Below are 16,568 nucleotides of genomic sequence, written 5' to 3'. Positions count from 1 at the left end.
GCGCTTAATTACTTTCTCTCGTTGCTTTTTACAAAAAAGCGATTTTTGTACATTGGTCCAGCCTTCGCATTCATTTTTACCGCAACTTGCCTACAACGTCATTCTGGAAGATCTAGCGTAGCGATCAGTAACATATCTATTTGTGTCTAGGCTGCGCCATTCTCGGCCGAGTCCTCGGTTTCATCTAAGTGCACAAGGCTGCTTAAGGCTGGCGTTTACCTTGTGGGAAGTACTGCAATCTCAATAATGCTGAAAACAAGACGTTATGGCGGCATTTTAAGAACTTGAGTGCGCGCTGCAAAAGCGATCGCATGACGAATGCACCGGTAGTTTATGGTGTTATCTCAATTGTTCTTTTTTATGACACTTTCGGAGGTGGCAAAGCCAGCTGCTGAATACTCTTGGTACATAAGCCATTTATTTACAATTTGTCATGTTGTGACTACGCAGGCGCTGACGAGTGCAAGGAAATCGTGAATTTTTGTGGTTCATTCCTCATGTGGTGGCTTCGCGCTACCAAAATAAGAGACAAGCTGTGAGCGGCCACGCAATAAATTAAAAATGAGCATTGACAGAGACACAGAGAAGCATGTACAAAAAATAACAAGCGCTAGCGGTTTAACGCGGTTAAACCGAGCAGACGTGCGAACGCATGGGTTTAGCCTGTTTGGCTCATGGTTTTGCTTTGCTGGGTCGTTCGCACGTCTGGCGACAATATTAGACTGAAGTTAAGCTCTGATCGAGGTTAAGCTGGTCTGATGTGTTCGTTCCGAAGGTGGACATTGATGAAGACGACGGTGTACAATGCGCGCACCGCGCGAGAGTGTGTTGCAGTTTTCCTGTTTGGGTCTGCACGAAATCCTGGCCAGTCACCCGCCGTGGGTATGCGCCATCGTTTTTGAGGCAACAACAACAACAGCACCACGAGGCGTGATCGGCTGCTGCGATAGCATAGTGCTTTCGTGTAGTGGCCAGCGAAGCTGATCCGTTCGCGCCGCCGGGGGTTCGAAATTTCCAGTCGCGGCAATATTTATTTTATTTTTGCACCCTTAAATTCAGGGAGGCCACAAGATTCTTGGTTGATTTTGACCCCGTGAAATAGTGCTTTCGCACCAAAAGCCGCAAGCACATTGCAGAGTAGAGCTGTCTGAAATGCAACATCGTCACAGATTCGTGCTCAAGTACGCTGGTTGGCCTTCGGACATCCGTGGGACAGCGCCGGGCCTGAGTGTCAGCTTCTCGCATTGCGGCGACACTGCTTCTGCGTTGATCACGAACTCGTGAGGCCGAATTAAATCCGCGGGGCAAAATGACTCTCGCAGACACGGATATACTTGTAGTCTAAGCTAAAGCCCCCGCTTTCCTGTCGGGGTATCGCCCGCTTCCATATTTCACGCTGCTCGGCGTCGCTCGGCAGACAGAACAGCGAGGCCTTTTCCTGTGTACCTCCGTAGCCGGAGCGGCAACCCGTCACGCAGCAAGTATTCGACATCGCAGGCTTGCACGTCACGTGCACTGTACTATTTTGCAAACAAAGGCAAAGTGAAAAGGTAAAATAGTTGCAGCCGCACCGCCGGCGTCCCATTCCGCCCGTAGACTCGCGGCTGTAGAGACGCTCGCTTCCTCGCGTCGTTGCCCCCACGCGACTCTTAGCGCCGCCTCGTGGAAGGCGCGGTCAACATATGAAGCTCTCCCATAGAGTTACGGAGAAGTTTCATGACCATAAAAGCATTGAAGGACTATGATACTACTTTAGCTACCACTTCAGCCCTTCACCGTGGTTATGCGCCTCCAAATCACGTGATACATGACGTCACACCACGTGACACGATGACGTCACGACAGTAGAGAAACGGGGGCCCACCTCGCGCCGTCGCTGTGGTTGTGCGCCTCCAAATCACGTGATACATGACGTCACACCACGTGACGCGATGACGTCACGACAGTGGAGAAACGGGGGCCCACCTCGCGCCGTCGCTGTGGTTTTGCGCCTCCAAATCACGTGATACATGACGTCACACCACGTGACACGATGACGTCACGGCAGTGGAGAAACAGGGGCCCACCTCGCGCCGTCGCTGTGGTTGTGCGCCTCCAAATTACGCGACACGATGATGCTTGCATTCTCCAGGCTTAACCAAGTTAAGCCTCAGCCATTTTTTTCCTTTCCCCTCCTCCACTGTGTGGAGCAGCAGGCCAGAGAGGCTGTTTCTACTTCGTCTATCCTGCGCTTAACTCATCATCCTTTTGTAGATTCAACGTCTACTGTGCGTTTGGCTGCCGGAAACGGTACCTTACTTCTAGAACTACTTGCTAGGAAGTGCGTCACAGAAACAAAGGCCGAGGTAACGGTTAGCGCTCAAGCAGTTTTGTAGTATAAAAACTACATCACACCACCATAGATTCGGTATTTGTACGCGCTGCGAAAATGGAATCAGTGTGATTATGAAGCAAATTGTGTTTTCACACCACTGCTTTACATGTTAGCACTGCTTGGCGCGCCAATTTTAATTGTTACCCAACGAATGGACGCCATACCAAACTGAGTAACCCATTTTAGTATGGTGGCTACAGACCAACCGGGATGACATGGTCACACAGGAACCATATGCGAGAGCGCCTGCCACTACGGACGAGCTAGATAGCATTTTTGAGTACAGGAGTATTTGGTTAGACAGATTTCAATGCCGACACAGAATTCAATGGAAGTGCTGGCTCCCTGAAACAAACTCTTCCAAGTTGTTATCATTAGAAAAACTATACTACGCAGCACAAAAACAGCTCTACTTGCAGCTCTACTTGCATATCATCCACGCTACTCATAGCACACGCCATAAAAAACGGCATGCTGAGTAAAAACGTATCATTTTGTGGCCAAAAGGCAAAGTAACGTTAAAAACATCTGTCGGATTGAAACTTAAAGAGAATTACTATACGAAACAGATGCTGTGAAAGCTCGTTTTTTTTTTGGCACATCAATGCATTTCTTGGCAAAACAGAGACCTTCGTATGTTCGGTTAATGCACAGCAAATATTGCGGTCAAGTCCACGTTCGACCGACATTAAGGGTACGAAAGAAGCAGGAACATCTAAGCCGGCCCTAAAAACTTTTCTCCCAATATGGCCCACTTATCAATCAATAAGTCAGTCAGTGAGTCAATCAAATGGTCGGTCATTCAATCAATCATCGGTCAATCAATCAATCAATCAGTCAATCAAAAAATCAACCACGCAATCAATGCAATTTACTGTGCAAGTTTTAGCACACGTAGTACATATCAATCAAATCAGAACGAGGTCTCAAATTAAAAGGCTGCCCATGTCACTTGGGCACGCCCAAGTGACATGGCGTTCATGCTTGGTTCAAAATTCGGCGATTGTCAATTGTTTGGTTGTGAGGTGTTTCGTAGAATTAGCTGAAGCCGTACAACATTCTTTTTATTGCGCGTGTACTCTATTCGGCGCAGATATGCGAGTTTGAACGCCCAAATTTGAAGCCTCTCAAATAACTCTCGAGTTTCTTCTAGGCAATGTGCTTCGCTGACACCAAAGTTGAACTTTAATGTTGTGCGCAGTAGGAATACCTTAAGCAGAGTAAGTCTAAGACGCCGACAGAACCGATAAGCTCAAAAGTGATAATTAAGTTTACAGTCATAGACAAGAGTTTTTGGGTTGCTGATTCTTCAAATCTTTGGAAGCAAGCCTAACCCAAAAAATGGATTAACTTCGATGAGTGGGGATTACTAGCTGAATTTAGGTGGATTAGTTGGTCGGATTAGTATAATACCTTATCATAATCTAATGGAATGTACTCACACATTCCAGAAGGTGATGACTAAAACAAAATATAAGACCAATGGAATAGGTTCCAACGTCAGGTTTCGCGAAAAAATCGCAAAAAGAACATTAGACATCTATCGTAGACACCATAGCAGGAAACTTAAATGGTGCCACATTTGCGCCTTTAAGAATGTGGTTACGAAGACCAAAAAGTTTTTTTAGTGCCGAAGATCCAATCTACTGCGTCAAGTCAGTGCTAGATAATACGCGGATTTTCGAAAAATACAGCTCATCATACAGTAGGGCCCTCTACGCATGACTTTCGTACACTGCCAGGCTGAGGTTCATAAAATTTAATAAAACGCCGAGCACTCATAGGGCTGGTGGAAGGGCGCTTCTAGCAGAAAATTTACAGAATGCTGTAAACTGATTTTTATATTCACGTGCTGCACGTTGACTGATGAGTAACTGATCGTTTTGGACTCTTAGAAAATTTGTAGGATTTATTTCCTTCTCTTTCCTGCTCGCAAGCAAGAATCGGCTTTATAGTAGGCGTAGTGCTTTTCCTTTCCATGCTTTTCACTGTTGTCTAAAGTAAATTTAAGAAAGACAAAAACTTTTTGTACAATTAAGTCTGAAAAAAAAAAAGATTTGTCCATCGCCGTGTAATGTAATCAAGTAGGAAAACAGCACACGAAAGCCTTTGAGGAGCGGGCTTTGTTTCAATTTGTCTGGGAATCATTCTTCTTTCGCTACTGAGCCGTGAAGGCCGGGGTCAAAGGTACCGATCTGAAAATAAAATTCCACTCAGCTCATCAAGCTGCTATTGTCTAAGAAATTAAAGAAAACAAGCACACCGAAGAGATGGAAAACTGGAACGTAAGCTTCTATAGGGCTTATTGCTTTAATTACAGTTTGCAGGAGTTTAAATGTGCAGGCCACCTATTTTTGAAAGAGGCTTTACAGCAAGCCCATCTGTAATGCGGACAGAGAGAACCGAAAAAAAAACTGTACACATCTTCTCAAAAGGAGACAGCGTTAACAAAGGGACGTTTATAAACTTACCTAAATCTACTCCTAATTGGTGTTTGAAAAAAAAAAGCAATAAAGGTAAAGCCAGAGTGAATAAGGGTTTCTGCAGCATGTTGCGCCCTGGTAGAGGCGAGTGTTGCGGGAAGAAAATGAGAGGCAAGTCTCAAGCCATGCAGAAAACATTGTTTTAATGTGGTTCAAAAACAAAACAGCCATGAAGGATGAAATATTTTAATTCCTTTGTATGCGCCTTCCGCAATCTCGGACCGCCCTCCTTGGGCGCTCACAAGCCTTTTTGCTATCAGGAGTGGACGTCATATGATGCCTTAGTGGACGTGGTTACGAGCCAGTTCTCGTGGACCTTCAAACTTTGCAACACCCGCCTGTACTTCTATTCTTGTACGTTGCGTGGAAGGCCGGAATTTGTTGCTTAAAAGGTGGTATTCCGGAAAAATATTTACTTTGCTCCAACACCCCTAGTTTAGTGGACGAAGGAAGAATAGCGAAAAAGAAACGAAAATGCGCACCTCGAAATTGCTAGCGCCAATAAGGATGGCAGATTCTACAACTTTTTTTTTTTTTTTTGTCTTTCAGGGACCTTGGATGTGGGTCTAACCTATATGACGTCCTCTAACATGCATCGTATCTTCGGTGTGGTGGCGAATTCTCTTTGACGGCGGCAGATTGGAGGCGGCATCTAGCTTCACGGGTAAACATGCCCGGAAATACCCACAAGCGATAGAAGCAATCAAGCTCGGGCAACTGCCTCAGTCCCGTGGACCTATCAAGGACAGAGAACTCACACCACCAGCCTGCAGACCCTCGTCGGTACCACTAGGCAGGCAGAACTACAAAACGCGGTTACAAAAGTGGCCGAGGCTGGCGGAATAAACAGCACTGACGCAGGCAGCCGCGCGAAGCCTAGTTCTATACAGCATGGCGACAATGTCTATTTGTATAACGGACTGTAGATAGACGGCAAGATACACAAAATTGCCGGGGGCGAGCGGAGGTACTGCTTGTGCAGGATAAGGACAGCGTCGCGAAAGAAATAACTAGAAAAACAGCGACAGATGTTTTTGTTCGCGGCCGCTGTTGGCGCAGCGACATCGCCAATCCAATAACAGCGGCTGACGACTAGACCGAAAAGCTTGTGCTCAATAGCATAGCGCCCACTTTGCCGTAATGGCCTTCGCCTCCTCAAGAGGAGGCATTGCCTTTCGAATGACACGAAGGAAAGAAAAGTATTCATCGCAGTGATTCAACTGATGGATGTATGTTTTTTTAATTTTTGAGTAACAATTCTGATCTTTTTTGGGGTAATGTTATGCATGATCAGTAGCGCTGAAGGCCCAGCTTTCTAAAGAGACTCTCCGCTGTTTCAAGACCTGCTCGAAGCGAAGACAAGACATTACCCTTGTTTATCAGATTGTTAGAACGCTTAATTTAAAATGACAGTCTTACTTATCTCATAAGGTGTTCGGTACTCGCCGCTCACCTAACTAACACGCTCAGAGGTAGAGCACCGGACGCGTAATTCGGAGGTCGTGGGTTCGGATCCCACCGGCGGCATGTGGTTGTTTTTTCTTCTGCTTTTCTAATCAATTAGCTTTAAGCGATAACATATTCAGTATTATTCTAAATTGATCAACACCACAAAATAAATAAATAAATTTAAAAAAAATCCCCTATGCTCCTTGGTTTCTGTGGCTGTTGGCTTCTTTCATATTTATAACGAGCCCCTCATTCCCCTTCACTTGTTTGCTTAATTGCTTAGCGAGGGCCTCGGTTCTGGCAGCCTTGACGCCATAGGAAGCATAAGAGGGTTCTCACGCAGCTTCCACCCTCTCCGTTCGATGACGTTCTACGTCACACCTGCGGTAACTCAGGACGTTCTACGTCCGCCGCTTATGAACGTGGGTGGCGCTGATGAACACTCTCAAGGTTAGGTTACTTGTAAACATAAATACCCCCGAAAGCAGAAGATTTGACAGCCGTCGCCGTAGCTCAGAGGTAGAGCACCGGACGCGTAATTCGGAGGTCGTGGGTTCGGATCCCACCGGCGGCATGTGGTTGTTTTTTCTTCTGCTTTTCTAATCAATTAGCTTTAAGCGATAACATATTCAGTATTATTCTAAATTGATCAACGCCACAAAATAAATAAATGAATTTAAAAAAAATCCCCTATGCTCCTTGGTTTCTGTGGCTGTTGGCTTCTTTCATAACACGCTTTAAAGTACATTTTGTAGAATCTTTGTGTTGGATGAAATTTTATTTTCCTGTTGTGTTGAGTTTTACGGCACATAAACGACTCAGTCTATAATGCGTCAAACCCGAGTATAAAGAGCCTATTTATTTCGCTATGAGTTTTGCAACGTACGCTTTCTCTAAGACATTTGCTTTTTTTAAACCCAAAACTTCAGGACAAATCAAGTCGATTTTCACCTAGGAGCAAAGTTGGTTGGCCTGGTATTTGTTGACTGTAAAACACAGCAGAGCGTTTTTGCTCGGTGCAAACATGATTTGCAGTTAGCTCATCTCCACATTGTTGTCATAGTGGCTTGTCTTGTTTTGTGTAACGTACGTGTTTCTTATAGGAGGACAGCAGAGAATCACTTGCCTGAAACGTTCCTGATGTGTGCAAGAGTTCCATTCCTGTGTGTAATCATCACGACGTCGCTCGCCACTTTTGTAGCTTAGGTCGGAATGTCTGCTAGCCTTTGGATAGGGTGAGCGTCCCTGCCACTTTTTAGCTTCAGCAGAATAGGTAAACAGCTGAAAGTTGTCATGAAATGCTTCTTTGAAAGTACTACTAATCTCGCACTGCTCGAGGACACGATAACTACCTTTTCTCATTATGCCTTGCGGGCGTTTTTTTTTTTTACTTTTTAAAGCAGGAAATCCTGTCTAGTAACTCCTACGATGTATTACAAAATAATTTTTTGTCCTAAGAGACGCAATTCAAGGCCTGGTTATTTGACACTGGATGGAAGAGGACATGATAAGCGTACGTAACTTAGCAGTTTTAGGGGATGATGGCCAACTATGTATTTGTTAAATTTTGCAATTAAATCAAAATTTCAGAGGCCCCGGGACGAAACCGAAGCGTTCTTTTTTAAGCTCGCATTTCCGCTCAGTAACCTCCGTGTTACACTGCTACTCTTAGTGCGAAAATATTTCTGCAGTAGCCCGAGCTGAACTAAATTGTGTGAACGTGTTTTTATATTTCGTACGTTCTGTATACTGCTAGACACTCTATGTTTTTCATTCTTTTACTTGCGCGCAGAATGTATGTATTTCACTGAAGCTTGGGCCAAGCAATGGCTTGCAGTATTTTGAAATAAATAATACATAGAAGATGGATAACTGCAGCTTCCTCAAAACCTTTTCCAGCAACGAAAACAGATAACCCGGAAGGAACTGGGAAAAGCTTTACAGCATGTGCGGCCGATGGCTTTTTTCACCTGCTGGAACCAGTCTAGTGGCGCGCATGGCCTATTTTTAGTCGCCAAGAGAAAACCTGTCAACGCCGCTTGCGGTGAAAACCCGCACAGCATTTCTTGGGAAGCGTTCACAAGCACACTCCCCTGCGCGACGCGAAGAAAGTAACACCGGCAAACGAACCGGATCGAAATTCTATTTGTAAGGAAAAGAAATGCGCCGCAGAAAACTTGCTTCCCTGTATACGGCACGCCTACGGCGAGCGCAGGTGGCAGCGATTTGGCCGAAGCCAGCCTCAGTCAACAACACCGGAACGCTTGCAGAAGCAGGGATCCGTTTGAAGCAAGGCTTCAGCGGGAGTTTAGAACTCTTTACAGTTGCAAACGTGCGGCATAAGCAGATGCTGCCCACACGTCGAAGCTTGCAAGTCGAGGCAGGGTATCGGGTCAACGAAATTCGCCGGTTGGATTCACCGACGGAAAAAAAAAAACAAAAAGTGGTTTTATTAAAGGTGCACTGAAGAGGAATCTGAACTCGTCTTTTTGCCGCGGTAACTCAATCTACACGTTCCGAGCATTCTTAGAAAACATGGAATTGTGGCCCTGTGTGCCCAATTTTCCTAATTTAAATGGGATTAGCACCCGGCTCCCGCCTTTTTTTTTGTTTGAATTTCTCGCAAGCAGTCGGAGGAGTCAACCAACGCAGGGAGTGCCTCTCAGGCAGTCGCGTGGCGGCTTTGCTTTCGCTATTATTTGTTTCTTTTTAATTTTCCGTGAATAAATAGATCTAGTGAGCCACTACCCAGCTGCAAATTAGGCCCACAGAAATAAAGATACGCGTGGACTCTGCTTTCGCCGATCACTTCGTACGACTCCACCGATGCCAGAGCTGCAAGCCGGTTGAAAGGTTGGTCAGCTCCTCCCACCGTCTGCGGGGAATACAAAAAAAAAAGGCGGGAGCCGGAGCGTTTAATCCGATTTAAATTAGGCAACTTAGCCGCGCAGGCAATGATTCGAGTTTCTAAGAACGCTCGGAACGTGCAGATCGAGTTCCAGCGGGAAAAATACGAATTAAGATTCCTCTTCAGTGCACCTTTAAGGCAGATGATTTATTTATTTTTTTCGAATGCAATATAGCCTATTCTTCAGTTAAACCTGGGAGTGTTATAGGAACCAATGAACTACAGCAACAAGTAGGCGGAGGCTCCATCCGCATTGTGAATTTTCGGGATAATTGTTCTGTTAGAACACTTCAGCGAGTTATCGAAATATTAAGCTACATACTGCCGCGATCGTACAAAGCGCGCAGCCTTATATATTATACATCGCGTTCCTCTCCACTATCATAATGGCGTTTGGCGAGGACCTCGATATTGTGCAGTGGAACTGCCGAAATTTTTGCCACAATAAGACCCCCCTCCACCAGTATCTACTCACCCGCCCCTCTCTGCCTCATTTTCACCTTCTCCAGGAGACCCGGACGGCCCGCAGTGTCCCAGGCTACCGCGCCTACCATGCCACTACGGCCACACCACTTGCGTCTATTCATGTACGCAGTGACGTGCTCGTAGAGCAAATTGACATCCCCTCCACTCTCCTTAAATATTTAGTTGGTGTGGTTTATTACCACCCTTCTTCCCGCATCTCACTCGCCCTTTTGTCTTTTTACAACCCCCCTGCCACTTGCTGCTCTCTGCTCTGTGCAAATTCCTTCACTCTCTTCCTTCTGCCTCCCATCTCCTCTTTGGTGGTGACTTTAATGCCCCTCACACACTCTGGGGCTACCCACAAACCCTCAAACCCGGCCGCCTCCTCCATTGTCTGGCCCAGGAACGCCACCTCGCCCTTCTTAATACTCCTGGCTCTCCTACTCGAGCGGGCACTGCCTCACAACGCCCCACGACACCCGACCTCACTTTCTCTCGGGGTTCACTTTCCTTTCACTGGCAGGTGACAGCCGAAACTCTTCTAAGTGACCACTTTCTCATCCATATCACCACCTCTCTCTCCCACATCCCCCGCTGTCATCCGGTTATTCACATTGACTGGCATGCTTTTCGCACTAATCTCGCCTCCCATTTCTTTCAATCCTACGACGACTGGACGTCGTGCATCTCTGCAGCGCTCACGTTCAGTAGCCGTCGCGTTCGCTCTCGTAACCCAATCCAAGACCCAGATCCTCACCTTCTCCGTTTATGGCGTCGCCGTAAACGTCTTCAACGCTCATTTCGCTCCCAACCACACAATGCCCAACTTTCCTCCCGGATCACTGCTCTGCGGGCCGAGATCGTCGCCCACAGCGCCTCCCTCGAGCACTCTCGTTGGAGTGCTCTTTGTGATGGCCTTGATTCTGCATTGCACTCGCGATCCGCATAGTCTCTCTTTAAATCCCTCCTTGGCACTAAGCCTGCCCTTGCTCCCACTCTAGCTAAAGCCCTCACTCAGGGGACTCCCTCCGAAGTTTTTCATCAACTTGCCTCTCTCTACCTCCCGCCCCCTCTGGCACCCTCCTACCCGGTGTACTCAGGTGGACCTAACCCCGATCTGGACCAATGCTTCACTCTCCGGGAGCTCAAATCTGCTCTGGCTGCTAATGCTACACGCTCGGCTCCCCGGTGAGGATGCCATTACATACACCACACTTCGTAACCTTCCTGACTGCGCCAAAGAATTCCTCCTTCAAACCTACAATGAGGCCTGGGAGAGCGGCTGCTTGCCGAGCTCCTGGACATCCTCCCTTATTTCTATGATTCCAAAGCAGGGCAAACCTCCCTCTCTCTCTAACCTCCGCCAAATCTCCCTGACGTCGTGCGTTGGTAAGACCCTTGAGCGAATGGCTCTGACTCACCTCTCTGATTTTCTTGAGGCACGGGAGTTCTTCCCCCATTCTCTCATTGGCTTCCGACGCCGCGTCTGTGCACAGGACATGTTTCTGATTCTCCAGCAAACGTTCCTGTCTCCTACACTCACTCAAATTTACGCACTTGTGACCGTCGCTGTTCGCAAGGCCTTTTACGGCGTTTGCCACGATCACATCCTTTCTCAACTCGCCTCTTTGGATTGTGGCTCCCGCATGTACTCCTATATCCACTCATTCCTCTCTAAACTTGTGGCTCGCTTTCGAGTAGATACCCACTTGTCTAACCCACACCACCTCACCCGTGGCACTCCTCAAGGTGCTGTTCTCTCTCCTACCCTTTTCAATCTCGCTATGGCCCCTCTCGCCTCCCAGCTAGCTGAAATTCCCGACCTGCAGCATATATTTTACGCCAATGACATGACTCTCTGGTGTTCATCTTGCTCTCCCGGTCACATACAGGACACCTTGCAACGTGGCCTAGATCTCATCGACTCCTTTCTCACCACCGCTGGCCTCTCTCCTGCTCCTGAGAAATCCGAGCTTCTCCTTCTCAACCATTCCTCCTACCAGCGCTCACACAACCACTTCGTCTCTCTCCACCTTTCTAGCTCCCCCATTCCTGTCGTCACACAGTGCAAAGTTCTTGGCTTCCCTTTGCATGCGGCTAAGAATGTGCAAGCCCTCCACTGCGCTGTCACCTCCTGCCACTCTGTAACTCACCTCCTGCGGCGCGTGGTCCCTCGACGCTCAGGTCTCCACGAGGCTCACGCGTGCCGAGTTGCCCACGCGCTGGCCCTCCACAAGGTCTTGTACTTTGCACCCTACGCTTCCTTCACTCAGACTCAACTTAACGCTCTCGAGACTGCCCTTGTGGACCTCTACAAGGCAGCTCTGAACCTCCCTATCACTACCTCTACCACTAAGCTCTTTGCCACAGGCCTCTTCCATCATCTTCGTTCTCTTCTCAGTCTCCATCGTGACTCGCAGCTTCCCCGGTTTTCCCTTACCCGTCAGGGTCAGTGGTTCTTGACTCAAGCGGGTATCTCGCCCATTACAATCTCCCCGTTTATCTCTCCTATTACCACCCCCGCTCCCAATCTTCGTATCCTTCCCCTCCCGACCAACATGTCCCCCGTCCTGCACGCCGGACGTCGTCATGCGGCCGCACAGCACCATTCCCCTCTCTTTGATACCCAGGGTGTAGCTTACACGGATGCCTCCTTCGTGGCTCCTCGAGGTTCCTGCGGCTACGCCCTGCACCATCCGCACTTCCCTGCTCCTGAAACCCACACCAGCGGGCCGTATCTACACCCTCCAGACGCATTGTCCCTCGAGATCCTCGCCATTGCGCATGCCCTCCAGTCATTTGCCCGCCTTCCCTCTCTCCAAGAGTACACAGTCTATTCAGACTCACAAGCCGCTATACACCACATACAGAAACGCACCCTGACCTCTTCTCCACAACAGGAGGTCGAACAAGAGGTTTCCGCACTGCAGCCTTCCATCGTTTTCCTCCGCTGGGTCTCTGGGCATTCAGGGATTGACGGCAATGAGCTGGCCCACCAGCTCGCCCGCGACACACTTTTCCGGGCACCGTTGATCCCCTGGCCCAAGCCCTCGGAGGACGGTGGGAGACTCACCGTTCGCCGCACCATAAAAGAGGTCTACCTTGAGCTCCGCCTCGACAAACGCCTTTACCCTCCCCCTCATGCATCACTCACGGTGCCGGAGTCTCGCCTTCTTCGGCACATTCAGATGAATGCAGTTATCACCCCGTCCCGCCTCTTCCTCTATCCCTATCGATCGGACCCTTCCTGTCCCAACTGCCCCTGTATCTATGCGGACCTGGCCCATTGCCTCTTCTATTGCCCGGCTGCTCAGCAGTCGGGTTCCTTCTTCCCCACCCTCTCTATCCATCACCACCTGGCTCGACTGGCTTGACGCTGAAGGGGAAGAAGAACAGCGGCTTCTGGTCGCCCAGGCGGTCGACATGTTCAGCCTATAAATTATGGTCGAATAAAAGTCTTTTACTACTATTACTACTAGCATTAATATGTTACCCACAAGAAAGAGTTCAGAAAATGTGCTTGTATACTAAAACTAGGAAAACATTCGTCCAACTGATTACTTTTTGAGTGTTTCCTAAAATATTTACCCTTCATCACTAACAAGAATTCGTTGCACCTCATGTCACTACAGTTCGATCACTGTCAACTTTAGTCTTCGTTCCTACTTGCTGCTAGGCCGCATTAGAATCAACTATGAATTAAGAGTAAGCATTTTTGAATAACTGGGACGGCTAACTAAACACTCAACGTATTATTGCCCTCGGACAAAGTTCACAAGAACTCTCATGCACAATCGTGTAGGTGGCTATTTCCCGAAATTCTTTTGTCTGCGATGTATGGGATTCAATTTGCCACTTCATTCAACCTGCCGCGCTTCGGCAAAGTGATATTTTATTGCGTGCATTTTGTATAGGGCCCCTGAAGAGGTTTAAAATTTAAAATCACACGAGTAAGCGCGGATGAGGGAAGTCGTGATCGTCCCTGCAAAATATTGAAGACACGCGCTCCTTGCGAAGCAGGATAAATTCAAATCAAATCTGTTCGCGGTCTAATTTTACAAAGCCAACCCCCTCATTCTCTATGACCTTGCCCAAGGCTTCGCTGTGACGCCGCAGCAAGCTGCATCTCATTGGTTCATCACTCCCAATCATAGCCGAATGGTGTGCCGCCTGATCGATCTCGCTGCTTTTCGTAGCTCAGTTCGTTTTTTGCGGTATGGGCGCTAAAAATAGAAACGTGCACCTTAGTGTCCCGGCCTGCTCCATTTGCACCCTGATCATCCTTTCGTTTGTTTTTCGCCATGTTTATTCATTCACAGTAAAGCCTGGAACACCATCTCGTCCGAAGCCTAGGCGATCACCAACCGCCACCGCAGAAGCAGGCGGGGAGTTGGCGTCGTGGAGTAAAGACCGGGCTGCAGTCGGTCACGTCTACATAAGCAGGGATTCCTCTGACAAGAAGCAGATAAGGACGGAACGGAAACCCGCTATATAATACGTTTTCTCATTGGCTGAATATCTAGATGCATGCCGCTCTCATGTTAACTAAGCTTAGATCTGTGCAGAACGTGAATCCTTGCCCACCGCGCCTTCGTCAAGGAGGAAGAACCCAATGACGAGAATTCGTGAAACGTCCGTGTTAAACATTCATTCAAACTCCTTTTGAAAACTGGAGAGAGGGAGACAGGAAACCCTTTAATGTAAAAGGAGAAAATTAACCGACGTTTAAATACCGCTAGCATGCTACTCTGCGTGGGGAAGGAAATTTGGGAGGTAAAGACGGAAGGCGAGTGGTGCGGAGAAAGGTAAAATAAAAGGCGCAGGAGATACAATGCGGCCATTAAATGCGTACTAAGGTGCATCCGCGAGAAATGGTGTAACGTATAAAATGATGAAGTGCATATATGCAGGTCATTCTCTACTTTACATTCGTAGATGGCTGGGAATCCTCATACCCCCAAATGCGCAGTGGTGCAGCGGTTAATCAATGCCCCAGCAGGTGCTCCCTGTGGTGGGCCTTTTGCGACCCAGGTTGCTGTTCCTGAGTCACCAATCATTAACTGCAATCTACCACGGTGAGTAGGTTGTGATGAAGGCGCGAGGTTATATGATATAAGTGGTCCACCTGCTCCCTAGGTTGCTCTATGCGGACCACCTGCCAGAGCCACCATGCCCGTGGTTTTTCGCTCACAACGCCTACAACAGATTTTCTAGGGAACCGGGGCTTTAACGCTGTCGCGTTAATACTGTAGCAAATACAGCCAGTTTTACGGACACAGCTCGCCCTCGCAGTGAGGCTGCCGCCCCGCTCCTACCTTAGGTGCCGACTGCCTGGCGCGTAGACGCTCTCGTCGGGATTACTCGGTCGGTCACAAGTACACCGGATTCCAAACGTCTTCAACGTATGGCCAGTTCGATGGGACCAGGCTATGGCTGTCTGACCACGACACAAAGCGAACAGGGAACACCACTGTTGACACTTCCCAAGTAAGTCCATCTGGCCAGAAAATGAACATCCAGAACGAAGAAAAAAGAAGGTCTGACGAAACAAAGTCTGACCCATGTTTCAGATTTTTAAGAGCGAAAGAAAGCGAGCTCACCCACACAATCCTTTCGTCAGCTTTCGTGGGAATATTTGAGGTTTCGCCTCAACCTACTGTTTTCCACAAGCCTTTTCCTTCTGCATTTTCATCCGCTGGCCTAACATAGTGCCCCGCGTTTTGGTAAAGTTCTGCCTTCCCGCATTTCTAACAGAACACATTTTATTGTCTACCTTTCACCGTGTTAGGCCTCGTAGTGCCACTAAAGGCGTGGACTAAAAGCAAAAAGAAAGAAAACAATCCGGTATTGGAACGCTTTTTGCATGGTCCGACTGCTTTACTAGGACGTTCAAGAACATGAAACGCAGCGACGAAGCAGTCGGTGTCAGTCTTGTATTTTGTGTTCGCTCGTTTCCGGTCTCTCTTCGGCTTCTACAACTATATTCAGGGGCGAATCAGTTACTTTTTTTTTTTTTTGGAGGGGGGGGGAGGGGGTCGAAAAAAATTTATTTTCTTTGGGTCTTTGATTCCGCTGTATTACAGTCAAAGCTCATTTTATCTGTTCAGAGTCGCATGCGCGTATTTGCGCTGTGAAGTTCACTTCGCAATTAAGAAGACCTTTTCCAACACCAGATAACCTGGAGCCCCGTCCTGTCCTCATCTTTCTGTGTCCGGTTTAAACGCTACGTTTGTTCGTTCAGATTATGTATGACCAACTGGCCCCACAGTGTACTCTGTTAAACCTGGAGCAGTCTGCCAATGAGAAAATGAGCAAGATTCTAAATAGCCGTCATCCCTTATCAATTGCACGGGGTATATAAAATAGATTCCATGATGGATAAAATGGGGAAACTCATTGCTTTCTGTAGTTTCCTAGTGAAGTAAAACAGCCAAACGAACATGTTCTATTTCGTCATCTTTAAGAGGGCATGTGTCGAGATCATTCATTCACACTGAAACTGTACTTCAAAACAGGCTCGTTTCAGAGTAACATAAAGCAACCCCTACCATTTACGCTTTTGCTGTTTCCCGCAAATTATCGCACCGAAAGCTAGAGGGAAAAAAGAAGAAAGTGGAACGTACAGGCCCACCAGTGAAGTTGGTGTGCACGGCTGTCGTTGGTAACAGCCTCGCACCTCATGAATCACGTTGTCACCTATGCTTTCCACGTGTGCCAACTGTTTGGAGTCCCACGGAGACATAGTGGCGCTCAGTGATTGAAAGTTTGCCATGGCAAGAGAAATGCTGGCAGCTTTGACTTGGAAGAAAAGGGCCAGTGAATAGTCTGGGCAGTAAAAACGAGGTCAAGGGACCAGTGGAACGTCATTCGTTCGAAAAACATACTTTGC

The 16,568-nt window shown here is 47.7% G+C and overlaps 1 pseudogene; it reads left to right on the top strand.

The window, feature by feature from the left end:
• The first annotated feature begins 10,734 nt into the window (after window positions 1-10,734).
• On the top strand, window positions 10,735-13,117 carry LOC149340654 (uncharacterized; annotated as a pseudogene).
• The last annotated feature ends 3,451 nt before the right edge of the window (window positions 13,118-16,568 follow it).

Source organism: Amblyomma mixtum, chromosome 6, assembly GCF_055824585.1.
Source record: "Amblyomma mixtum isolate Tamu chromosome 6, ASM5582458v1, whole genome shotgun sequence".
Taxonomy (NCBI): domain Eukaryota; kingdom Metazoa; phylum Arthropoda; class Arachnida; order Ixodida; family Ixodidae; genus Amblyomma; species Amblyomma mixtum.
This window is presented reverse-complemented; position numbering and strand designations above follow the sequence as displayed.